At 45.4% G+C, this 13,935-nt stretch overlaps 1 long non-coding RNA gene across 3 annotated transcripts in view; it reads left to right on the top strand.

Moving 5' to 3' along the window:
- The window catches only part of LOC122544326, a 36,684-nt gene that overhangs the window by 12,711 nt on the left and 10,038 nt on the right, over positions 1 to 13,935 (top strand). For all 3 annotated transcript variants that reach the window (XR_006310319.1, XR_006310320.1, XR_006310321.1), the window contains exons 2-3: positions 10,573 to 10,737; positions 12,020 to 12,096. This is a non-coding gene — a long non-coding RNA (uncharacterized LOC122544326). The remainder of the gene's footprint in view (positions 1 to 10,572; positions 10,738 to 12,019; positions 12,097 to 13,935) is intronic.

Here is a 13,935-nt window from a genome sequence, read left to right as displayed (position 1 = left end):
CCCAGCCTCTCCTATCTCTGTCTACCCCCTCCTCTCCCACTGTCTCACTCTCCACCACTCCTCTCCCAATCTCTCTCCTCGCCCAGTATCTCCTTGCCCAGTCTCTCCCCCTCTCTATGTCTCCCTCTCTCTCCCACCCTCTCTCTCACTCTCTTCCCTCCCACTCTCTCTCTCTCTTCGCTCATCCTTTCACTCTCCCCGCTACCTTCCTGACATGAGCTGGCCCCTCTGCTGATTGACATTTCTCCCTCTGCTATATTTGGTTGTTTCCCCTCTCTCTGGGTCCCCCTCCTTGCATCAGAGTTCCTAGCGTTTCTCCCTCAGCTCCCTTCCCCGCCCCCTCCTCGCTCTTTGCCTTCTCCCTCCTCTTTCACTGGGCTCTGTTCCTGACCCAGGAACACCTCTTGCCGTGGATGGTCTGGAAGTGTCCCAGTCCCCACTCGGTGCCCTGGCTCTGAACTGAGGGAGGAGGTTACACCCTCCTTCCTGTTAGGATCATGTCAAGGCTGAAGATGAATCGCCCGTGTTTTCATTCACAAAACAAAATCAAAACAACAAAAACCATGTTTTTCTAATTGCATGGAGGTTGAAATTGCAATGGCGCTGACGTCAGCAACTACGCACATCCAATCGATCAGAGCATTTTGTGCTTTGAGAAACAGTTCAGGAACATTACAACATTTTGCAATCTCTAATAAGTGGATTGCTTTGATTTCCCCCCCGCAGCCCACAGGCATTCTACTCTGTGGCAATTTAACTTTCATCCTCCAATTACTCAACTTTCAGTCACTGTTTTTAATTCTGTTTTTTTTCGGCATCGTAGACGCGTGAGGATAGAAAGGGAGAAAGTAGGAGTGGGCCATTCAGCCCTTCGAATCTGCCCCTACCATTCAATCTGACCATGGCTGATGTACAGTATCCCACTCCTGCTTTCCCTCCATTACCCCTTGACCCCTTGAGCCACAAGGGTCACATCCAGCTCCTTCTTGTATATAGCTAATGAACTGGCCCCGACAGCTTCCTGTGGGAGAGAATTCCACAGGTTCCCAACTCTCTCTGAGTGAAGAAACTCTTCACCATGTCAGTTCTGAATGGCTTACCCCCTTATTCTTAGACCGTGACCCCCAGTTCGGACATACCCCAACATAGGAACCATTTTTCCCGCATCTAGCCTGTCCAATCCTGTCAGGATTTTATATATTTCTATGAGAACCCCCCTCATTTTTCTAAATTCCAGTGAGTACAAGCCCAGTCGATCTGGTTGTGGGATATAGGTAAAGTAGTGTTACTTCTGCAATTATAATTACTTATGCAAGGTAAATGAACTCACACCAGTGTATAATTGTTTCAACTAAGAGCAGGGTCAACAAGAATGCAAACTATGTGGAGGAAATATATAATTGTTTTTGTATTAGCTAAAATTGTATGCAAGAATGAAACGTGACTGCAAAACAATGGTAGATGTTACAGACAAATAGATAAGGTGCTGTGAGGATGTAGGTTAAGCCAGATATGCTTGCACAAACAGTAGTTATCAGCATCTGTTTCCCACTTTTGCAGAAACACAGGAACAAACCCCAATTAAAAGGGGTCATAAGGATCAGTATGGTTGGGGAAAGCACAGATGGAGGGAATAGATAATGGTGAAGAAAGGATATACCTAACAATGGCCCACAGCGGGATGTGGTCAAATGGCCTTGTGAGACCAGAAATAAGCATTTTGTCACAGACAAGGCCGGACACTACTGATTCAGATCTTATCTCGGACTGAAATTATTGAAGTGAGTGAGCTTTGTTTCTCACACAGGCTTTCCTCATATGTCAGTCCTGCCATCCCAGGAATCAGTCTGATGAACCTTCGCTAGATCTTTAGTGTTGGCCTGTCAAGGCAGATTTCAATCCATCTGGACAATGTTAACATTGTTCATAGCGCTGTTGCATTTACTTGTCATAATTAGAGTCATAGAGATCTACAACTCGGAAACAGACCCTTCAGTCCCACTCATCCTGAATTAATCTCGTCCTATTTGCCAGCATTTGGCCCATATCCCTCGAAATCCTTCCTATTCAAGTAGCCATCGGATGCTTTTTAAATGTTGTCATTGTACCAGCCTCCACCACTTCCTCTGGCAGCTCATTCCATAAACGCACCACCCTCTGTGTGAAAACGTTGCCCCTTAGGTCCTTTTTAACTCCTTCCCTCTCATCTTATACCTATGCCCTCTCGTTTTGGACTCCCTTATCCTGGGGAAACAAAGACCTTGTCTATTTATCCTATCCATGCCCCTCATGATTTTATAAACCTCATTACAGTCACCCCTCAGCCTCCGATGCTCCAGGGAAAACAGCCCCAGTCTGTTCAGCCTCTCCCAAAAACCCAAACCCTCCAACCCTGGCATCATGCTTGTCAATAGGGTGTAGGTTTGCTCGCTGAGCTGTAGGTTTGAGATCCAGACATTTCATTACCTGGCTAGGTAACATCATCAGTGGCGACCTCCAAGTGAAGCGATGCTGTTGTCTCCTGCTTTCTATTTATATCACTGTCCAGGATGGGGTTCCTGGGGTTTGTGGTGATGTCATTTCCTGTTCATTTTCTGAGGGGTGGTTTTTTTTCATCTGTGTGTAGGGCTACGAGGGAGAGAGGGTTGTGTCTTTTTGGAGCTAGTTGGTGTTCGTGTGTCCTGGTGGCTAACTTTCTTCCTGTTTGTCCTACGTAGTGTTTGTGCAAGCCCTACACACAGATGAAAAAAAACCCACCATTTTGACTGGGACAACACATCTATCCTGAGACAGGCTAAGCAAAGACATGCCAGAGAATTCCTAGAGGCCTGGCACTCCAACCACAACGCCATAAACAAACACATAGATCTAGATACCATCTATCAACCCCTCAGAAAATGAACAGGAAATGACATCACCACAAACCCCAGGAACCCCATCCTGGACAAACATATAAATAGAAAGAGGGAGACAACAGCTTCGCTTCACTTGGAGGTCGCCACTGATGATATTACCTAGCCAGGTAGTGAAACGTCTGGATCTCAAACCTACAGCTCAGCGAGCAAACCTACACCCTAAACCTCAACCTGAGCTACAAACCTTCACAAACCTTGCATGCTTTTCAATCTTTTCTGTACCTTTTCAAGTTTCACAACATCTTTCCTATGGCAGGGAGACCAGAATTGCATGCAATATTCCAACAGTGGCCTAACCAATGTCCTGTACAGCCACAACATGACCTCCCAACTCCTATACTCCTATACTCTGATCAATAGCATACCAAGCATACTTCTTCACTATCTTGTCTACTTGCGACTCTACTTTCGATGAACTATGGACCTTCACTCCAAGGTTGTTTTGCTCAGAAACGTCCCACGGCCTGACCATTATGTGGAAAATTAATTGGGAAAGCAGGTGGCAAATGGGTTGGTTTACAAAAAAAAGTCTTTGTCCTTTCTTTTCGTTCATGGGCTGTAGGCGATGTTGGCTCGATCAACTTTTATTATTTTTGTTTTGCAAGACCAGCCTTTATTGCCTGATCCTAAGCATCCAAAGCTGAAGAGTCAACCCACAGTGACTTAACAGTTAGCACTGCTGCCTCACAGTGCCAGGGATTGGATTAGATTCCCCTACAGTGTGGAAACAGGCTCTTCAGCCAACAAGTCCCCACTGACCCTCCGAAGACTAACCTACCCAGACCTATTTCCCTCTGACTAATGCACCTAACACTATAGGTAATTTAGCATAGCCAACTCACCTGACCCGCACATCTTTGGAGTGTAGGAGGAAACCGGAGCACCCGGAGGGACCTTGGGATCGATTCCCGCCTTGGGTGTCTGTGTAGAGTTTTCACATTCTCCCCATGTCTGCGTGGGTTTCCTCTGGGTGCTCCGGTTTATCCCCACTGTCCAAAGTTGTGCAGGTTAGAGTGGATTGACCGTGCTAAATAGCCCCATTGCACCTCGGGAGGTATAGGCTGGGTGGATTAGCCATGGGAAATGCAAGGTTACAGGGATAGGGGGGAGAGTGTCGGTGGAATGCTCTTTGGAGGTTCAGTGTGGACTCAATGGAACAAGAGGCCTGCTTCCACATGGGAGGGATTCTGTGCATCTTGTAAGTGGTGCACATTGCTGCTACTGTGTGTCCATGGTGGAGGAGGTGAATGTTGAAGGTGGTAAATCGGGTGTCAGTGAAGGAGTTTGCTTTGACCTGGGTGATGTTGAGTGGTTGAGTGTTAGTAGTACATAGAGAATACTCCATCAGACTGCTGAATTGTAAAGTTATAGACAAGACCACGCAAGCACAACCATGTACACAGCAACAGTCTACCTTAAACTAATTGATAATGCCAAAAAGGCTCAAGCCTTCATCATGTTCCTTTTATTTGCAAAACAAAATGCATATGAATGTGTTTGCGTGCATGCCACGTTTAGAATCATACAGCATGGAAACAGATCCTTCAGTCTAACCAGCCGATGCCAACCATTATCCCAAAATAAACCTGCTCCAGCTGCCTACTCCTGGCCCATATCCCTCCAAACCTTTCCTATTCATGAACTTATCCAAATGTCTTTTAAAGGTTGCACCTGTTCCCGCATCCACCACTTCCTTAGGAAGTTCATTTAACGTGAACCAGCCCTTCGTCTTTTTTTAACATCTTTCTCCTCTCACCTTAAGAATATGCCTCCTAATCTTGAAATTCCCCCATCTCTGAGAAAAGACACCCCCCCATTAACTCTGTCTACTCCCCTCATGCTTTTATAAACCTCTGTAAGGTCACCTATGCTACAGTAAAAAAGGTCTCAGCCTCTTCTTATAACTCAAACCCTCCATACATGGCAACATCCTGGAAAATCCTTTCTGAAGCCTCTTTAGCTCAATAGTAACCTTCCAATAGCAGGGCGACCAGAACTGTGCACAGTATTCCAGAAGAAGCCTCACCAATGTCCTATACAGCTGCAACATGACATCCCAACCCCTGTACTCAACTCTATTGCACAAAATGCTGAGGCATGGGATTGAGGATGATTTAGTGGTTTGGATCAGAAAATGGCTAACTGAAAAGAAGACAGAGGGTTGTGGTTGATGGGAAATGTTCATCCTGGAAGTCAGTTACTAGTGGTGTACCACAAGGATCTGTTTTGGGGCCACTGCTGTTCATCATTTTAATAAATGACCCGGATGAGCGCATAAAAGGATGGGTTAGTAAATTTGCAAATGACACTAAGGTCAGTGGAGTTGTGAACAGTGCCAAAAGACATTGTAAGTTATAGAGGGACATAGATAAACTGCAGACCTGGGCTGAAAGGTGGCAAATGTAGAAAAGTGTGAGGTGATTCACTTTGGAAGGAGTAACAGGAAGACAGAGTACTGGGCAAATGGTAAGATTCTTGGTAGTGGAGATGAGTGGAGAGGTCTCAGTGTCCATGTACAAAGATCCCTGAAAGTTGCCACCCAGGTTGATAGGGTTGTTAAGAAGGCATACAGTGTTTTAGTTTCATTGGTAGAGAGATTGAGTTTCGAAACCATGTGGTCATGCTGCAGCTGTACAAAACTCTGGTTCGGAGGCACTTGGAGTATTGCATACAGTTCTGGTCGCCGTGTTATAGGAAGGATGTGGAAGCTTTGGAAAAGGCTCAGGAGAGTTTTACTAGGATGTTGCCTGCTCTGGAGGGAAGGTCTTATGAGGAAAGGCTGAGGGACTTGAGGCTGTTTTCGTTAGAGAGAAGAAGGTTGAGAGGTGACTTAATTGAGAGATAGAATATGATCAGAGGGTTAGATGGGGTGGACAGAGCCTTTTTCCTCAGATGGCGATGGCTGGCACGAGGGGACATAGCTTTAAATTGAGGGAGGATAGATATAGGACAGACGTCAGAGGTAGTATCTTTACTCAGAAAGTTGTAGGGGTGTGGAATGCCCCGCCTGCAACAGTAGTAGACTTGCCAGCGTAAAGGGCATTTAAATGGTCATTGGATAGACATATGGATGAGTATGGAATAGTGTAGGTTAGCTTCAGATTGGTTTCACAGGTCAGTGCAACATTGAGGGCCGAAGGGTCTGTACTGTACTGTAATGTTCTATATTCTATGTCTGAGCAATGAAAGCAAGTGTGCTAAATGCCTGGAGAGCACAAATGAGCCACATTACAAGTTCAACTACTTATCTTCAATTGGCTATTAGTATTGCTTTTGGCACACTTGGGACTGTTCAGAAAATACTGCCCAATTGCAGATCACATCTAACAAGCACGCATTTTGTTTTGGGCTTTGCAAACAGGGGCTGGTTCAGTACGTGTCTGTACTCTACTTGTCCCAATCTATCTCGGTTTCTGTGTAGAGTCTTTGCCTCAGCAGTTGTCAGGTTTTCCCTTGTCACTCGATGGTTTGCTTTGTGCACTTAAGGAGCTCACTCTTGCTGAATTCTGTTTGAGCATGGGTGACTCCTTCGGTTGGTTAGGGCGAAGGCTTCAGCAACCTGCCATCCTTTCAGCTGCTATCGAGTGTTTGTGTTGTGTACTGTCAGACTTTTAATCAGCCTGAGTGTTCTTCCACCACTCCAGAATGGTCTCCTGGGAGAAACAGGCTTTGATATGTAGTAATGACACTCCAAGTCTATGTTCCTTTTCTTTCCCACTTTGTATTCCTTGCGCTTCTCATTCTGCTGCAGGCAGATAGGCTAATCACATTAAAGGTGACAGTCATAGCATCATAGAGATGTACAGCACGGAAACAGACCCTTCGATCCAACTCCTCCATACTGACCAGATATCCTAATCTCGTCCCATTTGCCAGCACATGGCCCATATCATTCTCCACTTTTGCAATTTCCTCTGAGTGTCCTGTTAGCGTTGGCCCTTGTAATAATCTCTATGACTGCTCCCTATCTTGATGACTCAGTGGAGGTTGCTTCTCCCTATCTTCCTTATTGTAAGCACGTCAATTTGATGTCCCTTAACACTCTTGCTCGAAACAGTATACTCCCAGCTCTTTGACTCTCTCCCTCGACCTATCTCATCTCTGGTAAAGCTCATCTGCACACTCTTTGAGGGCTTAACATTTTCCTAATGTTTCCTAACAATGATATAATAGAGATGATCTCTTGGCCACGCAGTAGAGTCATATAGCATGGAAACAGACCCCTCAGTCCAACCAGTCCAGGGAAGCACGGTGGCTCAGTGGTTAGCACTGCTGCCTCACAGCGCCAGGGGCCTGGGTTTGATCCCACCCTTGGGCTACTGTATGTGTGGGGTTTGCACGTTCTCCCCATGTTTGCATGGGTTTCTGCTGAGTGCTCCGGTTTCCTCTCACAGTCCAAAGCTGTGCAGGTTAAGTGTATTGGCCATGTTAAATTACCCATTGTGTTCAGGATTTTCCTAATGTTTCCTAACAATGATATAATAGAGATGATCTCTTGGCCACGCAGTCGAGTCATATAGCATGGAAACAGACCCCTCAGTCCAACCAGTCCAGGGAAGCACAGTGGCTTAGTGGTTAGCACTGCTGCCTCACAGTGCCAGGGACCTGGGTTTGATCCCACCCTTGGGCTACTGTATGTGTGGGGTTTGCACGTTCTTCCCGTGTTTGCATGAGTTTCTGCTGAGTGCTCCAGTTTCCTCTCACAGTCCAAAGCTGTGCAGGTTAAGTGTATTGGCCATGTTAAATTACCCATTGTGTTCAGGGATGTGCAGGCTGGGCGGGTTAGCCATGGGAAATACAGGGGGAGATGGGGGGGGTTGAGTCTGGGTGGAATGCTTTTCGGAGAGTCGGTGGACCAGTTGGACTGAATGGTAAAAACAAGGACTGCAGATGCTGGAAACCACAGTCTAGATTAGGGTGGTGCTGGAAAAGCACAGCAGGTCAGGCAGCATCCGAGGAGCAGGAGGAGGAGGAGGAGGAGGACCTCGGATGCTGCCTGACCTGCTGTGCTTTTTCAGCACCACTCTAATCTAGACACCCGTTGGACTGAATGACTTGTTTCCACACTTTAGGGATTCTATGAGTCCGTGCTGACCATAATCCCAAATTAAACTAGTCCCACCTGCTTGCACTTGGCCCATAAACCTCCAAGCCTTTCATACTAGGGTGTATGAACAGGAAGGGTTTGGAGGGATATGGGCCGGGCGCTGGCAGGGAGGACTAGATTGGGTTGGGATATCTGGTCGGCATGGACGGGTTGGGCCGAAGGGTCTGTTTCCGTGCTGTACATTTCTGTGACTCTATGATTCTATATTCATGTACTTATCCAAATATCTTTTAAATATTGTAATTGTGCCCACATCCACCACTTCCTGTGAAAGTTCTTTACACACATGAACCACGCTCTGTGTAGAAAGCTTGCCCCTCAAGTCTTTTTTAAATCTTCGTTCTCTCATCTGAAAAATCTGTCCCCTAGTCTTGAAATCCTCCATCCGAGGGAAAAGACACCTGCTATTAACTGTATCTATATCTCTTGTTATTTTATAACTTCTCAACCTCCTAAACTCCAGTCGAAAAAGTCCCAGCCTCCCCAACCTTTCTTAGTAACTCAAATCTTCCACGCCCAGCAAGATCCTGGTAAATCTCTTCTGAACCCTCTCCAGCTTAACAACATTCTCCTTATAACTGGGCAAGCAAACAGGACACAGTATTCCAGAAGAGGCCTCACCAATGTCCCCTACAATCTCGACATGACTTCCCAACTCCTATATTCAAAGGACCGAGCAATGAAGGCAAATGTGCTAATTGCCCTTTTAACCACCGAGAGATGCTAGCTTTACATTTTGCACTCATGAGGATTGCCAAATTTCAAATGATCAATACAATCTTTCCCATAGTAGAAAAGGTGCTATTTGTTTGCAAGTTTTACCCTGATTGGCTCATTACAAGCTATACCACAGTAAACTGGGGTTCGCTACAGTTGCACGGTTTACTCTGATTGGCTGAGATGTCGCCTGTCACTTTCTCCATGGTGACACCCCAGCCAATTAGAGTCAACTTGACGACCAATCATTTCATCTGCAATAGAAATTGTTTGAAATTTGGCTTTCTTGCATGGATGTGATGAATGCAAGGCAAAGAGATGAGATGTTATATTTCTCCTTTCAATAAATTAAAGATGCAAAAACAAAACCCAACAAACTACAGAGAATTTTCCTTTTTTGTGCCTCAGGATAATCACAGCCTGAGTGTCTACAACCAATTCCTGTGGATGTCATTAAGCAGTCAGATTGGAGAATCATCGCTGAGTCACACAGTCTATGATATGTCAGTTTGAATAATAAAGTCAAGGATGAATCAGATGGTAAAGGTAAAATATGAGAGTGGGAATAAAAGATTACAGAAACAAGAACGCAATTTCTAAAGTTTAAAGAGGCGTGTGACTCTCCATTTGTAAAACAAATTAATTTTCAGAGTCATAGAGACAGATTGGCAGTGACTAATGCTTAGCATCAAGTCCATAAAGAATGGACTTAAACAAACTGACATATTTTGAGGTGATTTCAGTCCACAGTAATTGGTTACGCGGGGAGGGAGAGCTAGCTGGATAAGCCGTATCAAAGAGCTAGCACTAGAACTTTAAGCTGAATGGCCTCCTTTCCCCAATCGACTGGTCTACCAGTCGAAGCATGGGAGCTTCGAGTTGCATTTGACTCATTCCATACAATGTCAATACAGTCAAACAGCAGAGAAAAAGGCCCTTTGGCCCAAATAGTCCATGCCAACCAGGTTTCCAAAACTAAATTAGTCCCAGTTGCTTGCAGTTTTGGAAGAGAGTTCCAAACCTCTCCCACCCTCTGTATGTGGAAGTGCTTCCTAATGTCTCTCCTGAACAGCTTGGCCCTAATTCTCAGACTATACCCTCTAGTTCTAGAATAATGGAAAAAGTTTTATTTTGTAATCTCCCCTGTCTTTTCCTGCTAATTCCTTGATGAGATTATACCTTAACCTTCTAGGTTCTAGGGCAAGTAGTTCTACTTTGCACAATCTCTCCTCATAATCTTAACCACTGAAGTCCATGTATTATTCCTATGAACGTATGTTGTTCTTCCTCCAAGGCCAATATATCCTTATCACCTATCTACACTAGTCCCAACTTCCCAGCACTTAAAGTCATAGAGTCAGCGAGATGCAAAGCACGGAAACAGACCCTTTGGTCCAACACTTCCAAGCTGACCAGGTATCCTCATTTGGCCCATATCCCTCTAAACTCTTTCTATTTGCATGCCCATCCAGATGCCTTTTAAATGTTGTCATTGTACCAGCCTCCACCACTTCCTCCGGCAGTTCATTCTGTACACGTACCACCCTCTGTGTGAAAAGGTTCCCCCATAAGTCCCTTTTATATCTATCCCCTCTCATCCTGAACCTATGCCCTCTAGTTCTGGACTCCCCACCCCAGGGAAAAGAACTTGTATATAACCTATCCAGGATTTTGTAAACCTCTGTAAAGTCACCCCTCAGCCTCCAATGCTCCAGGGAAAACAGCTCCAGCCTATTTAGCCTCTCCTTATCACTCAAACCCTCCAGCCTTGGGAGCATCCTTGTACATCTTTTCTGCACCCTTTCCATCTTAATAATATCCTTTCTCGAGCAGGGTGAACAGAATTGTATGCAATATTCCAGAAGTGGCCTCAACAGTGTCCTGTACAGCTGCAACATGACCTCCCAACTCCTATACTCGATGTACTGATCAGTGAAGACAAGTGAACCAAATGCCTTCTTCACTACCCTGTCTACCTGTGACATCACTTTCAAGGAGGTAGGTGAGAAAAGTCACTTATTTGACAGCAACACCAGGACTTGCACATTGATTGCTATATGTACATGTTCTGTTAGATATTTAAAGCCTGCGCTGTATTGTTCCCTGTAAGGGTGGCATGGTGGCTCAGTGGCTGGCACTGCTACCTCACAGTGCTAGAGACCTGCGTTTGATTCCAGCCTTGGGCGACTGTGTGGAGTTTGCACATTCTCCCCGTGTCTGCATGGGTTTCCTCCCACAGTCCAAAGATGTGCAGGTTAGGTTGGATTGGCCGTGCTAAATTGTTTCATAGTTTCCAGGGATGTGTAGATTAGGATGGATTGGCCGTGTTAAATTGCCCCATAGCATCCAGGAATGTGCAGGTTAGGGTGGATTGACTGTGCTAAGTTGTCCCATAGTGCCCAGGGATGTGCAGGTTAGGGTGGATTGGCCGTGCTAAATTGTCCCATAGTGCCCAGGGATGTGCACATTAGGGTGGATTGGCCGTGCTAAGTCGTCCCATAGTGCCTGGGGATGTGATGTGCATGTTAAGGTGGGCTGGCTGTGCTAAATTGACCCATCATATGCAGGTGTGCAGGTTAAGTGGGTTGGCCATGGGGATGGGGTAGATTTGGGTGAGATGCTCTATGGAGGATTGGTGCGAACTCGATGGGCCGAATGGCCTGTTTCCACACTGTGGAGAATCTACGATGTTCAAAAAAAAATTCCAACCCATTACAATTTGAGATACTCCATTGTCTAGAAAGATTGACCATTATCTTCCAAAAGGAGAATTGACTAAGCACATGAATAGGACAGAATCCGTATGGAGAATGAAGAAGTGGGGATTGATTCGATAGCTCTTCCAGACGGCCAACATGGATACAACTTGGTTAAGTAGCCTCAATCAGTGAGATGCTAATTCCTCCTTTAGCAAGAGGAATAACTGATCAGGCGGAAACATGGGTGGAAAGAGCAAATACGTAGTTAAAAGGAGAGAGGCCACATCAAAGTTGAAATGCAAAATCTGTTGTAAATAGGGTAGCTTTGATCTGTGTATAATCTTTGATGTTTGATGCTGAAATATATGCAATAGGCAGATGTGAATGGAGATAAGACACTCGCAATATTTATAACCTTCCTCTGCACCATCTAATGTCACACTTTTAAAGAACCATTTGTCACGAAGTTGGTTTGAGTAGGCGTCTCTGAATTGTACTGCAAGCCAGTGCCTAATGTATAATTTCACAGATTGACTTGCCTTCGGTGCAGCGTAACCCTTGACTTTTGTCATTTATTACAGACTCAAAGGCTCCGATAATTCAGCAGCCACCTCCCTTCAAAGGTGTCATCTCTTGGGGAGAGCTTAAAGGACCAAACGTGAGGACTTTCATTTATGTAGTGCCTTTTTGCTGTCTCACAATGGTCTCTGCTTTCATGGTCACTGCTGTAATGCAGACAATTTTAACACAGCAGAATAAATCAACGGTGATCATTTAGCCTCGTTATGTAGACAGGCCGACGAGGGGAGAGGCCATTTCGGATTTGGTGCTTGGCAACGAGCCAGGACAGGTGTCAGATCTCACAGTGGGACAGCACTTTAGTGACAGTGATCACAACTGCCTCACATTTAGCATAGTCTTGGAGAATGAAAGTAGCAGTTACCAAGGGAAGATATTTAATTGGGGAAAAGGAAATTATGACGCTGTCAGACAGGAGTTGGGAAGTACAGAATGGGAGCAATTGTTCCACAGTTCGGGCACAGCAGACATGTGGAGACTATTTAAGAGCAGTTGTTGCGAGTGATGCACAAGTTTGTTCCTCTGAGGCAGGTAAGAAGGGGTAAGATTAAGGAGTCTTGGATGATGAGAACAGAGGAACTTCTTGTCAAAAGAAGAAGGCAGCTTACATAAGGTGGAGGAAGCAAGGATCTAGCACAGCTTTAGAGGATTACAGGCATGCTAGAAAGGAGCTCAGAAATGGACTAAGGAGAGCCAGGAGGGAGCACGATAAAGGCTTGGCAAGAAGGATTAGGGAGAACCCAAAGGCATTTTACTCATACATGAGGAATAAAAGAATGATCAAGGAGAAGGTAGGGCCAATCAGGGATAGCGGAGGGAACTTGAGCATGGAGTCTGAGCAGATAGGGGAAGCCCTAAATGAGTTTTTTGCTTCGGTTTTCACTCAGGAAAGGGAACTTGTTGTAAATAAAAACTTAGAGGAAATGGGATACAGGCTTAACCAGATCAAGATTGATGAAGTTGATGTGCTAGAAATGTTTGAAAACATTAAGATTGATAAGTCCCAAGAGCCAGACCAGATTTTTCCTAGGCTGCTCCGGGAAGCGAGAAAGGAGGTTGCTAAGCCGCTGGCGAGGATATTTGCCTCATCACTCCCCACAGGAGTCGTACCGGAGGACTGGAAGGAGGCAAATGTTGTTCCTCTTTTTAAGAAGGGTAATAGGGAAATCCCTGGCACTTACAGACCAGTCAGTCTTATGTCTGTGGTCGGCAAAGTTTTGGAAAGAATTCGGAGGGATAAGATTTATGACTATTTGGCAAAGCATAATGTGATTAAAGGCAGTCAGCATTGCTTTGTGAGGGGCAGGTCATGCCTCACAAATCTTATTGAGTTCTTTGATGAGGTGTCAAGACAGGTTGACAACGGTCAAGCTGTGGATGTGGTGTATATGGCATTTGATAGGGTTCCCCATGGTAGGCTCATTCATAAAGTCAGGAAATATGGGATACAGGGAGATTTGGCTATCTGGATTCAGAATTGGCTGGCTGACAGAAGACAGAGAGTGGTTGTAGATGGGAAGTATTCTGCCTGTAGGTCAGTGTTGAGTGGGGTCCCGCAGGGCTCTGTTCTTGGGCCTCTGCTCTTTGTAGTTTTTATAAATGACTTGGATGAGAAGGTGGGTTAGTAAATTTGCAGATGACACAAAGGTTGGAGGTGTCGTCGATTGTTTAGAAGACTACTGCAGGCTGCAATGTGACATTGACAGGATGCAGAGCTGGGCTGAGAAATGCCAGATGGAGTACAACCTGGATAAATGTGAAGTGATGCATTTTGGAAGGTCAAACTCGAATGCTGAATATAGGATTAAAGACAGGATTCTTGGCAGTGTGGAGGAACAGAGGGATCTGGGTGTGCAAGTACATAGATCCCTCAAAGTTGCCACCCAAGTGGATAGGGTTGTTAAGAAAGCATATGGTG

This window comes from Chiloscyllium plagiosum, chromosome 48 (genome assembly GCF_004010195.1).
Source record: "Chiloscyllium plagiosum isolate BGI_BamShark_2017 chromosome 48, ASM401019v2, whole genome shotgun sequence".
NCBI classification, from domain to species: domain Eukaryota; kingdom Metazoa; phylum Chordata; class Chondrichthyes; order Orectolobiformes; family Hemiscylliidae; genus Chiloscyllium; species Chiloscyllium plagiosum.
Note: the sequence above shows the minus strand (reverse complement) of the source record. Positions and strands in the feature narration are given on the sequence as shown.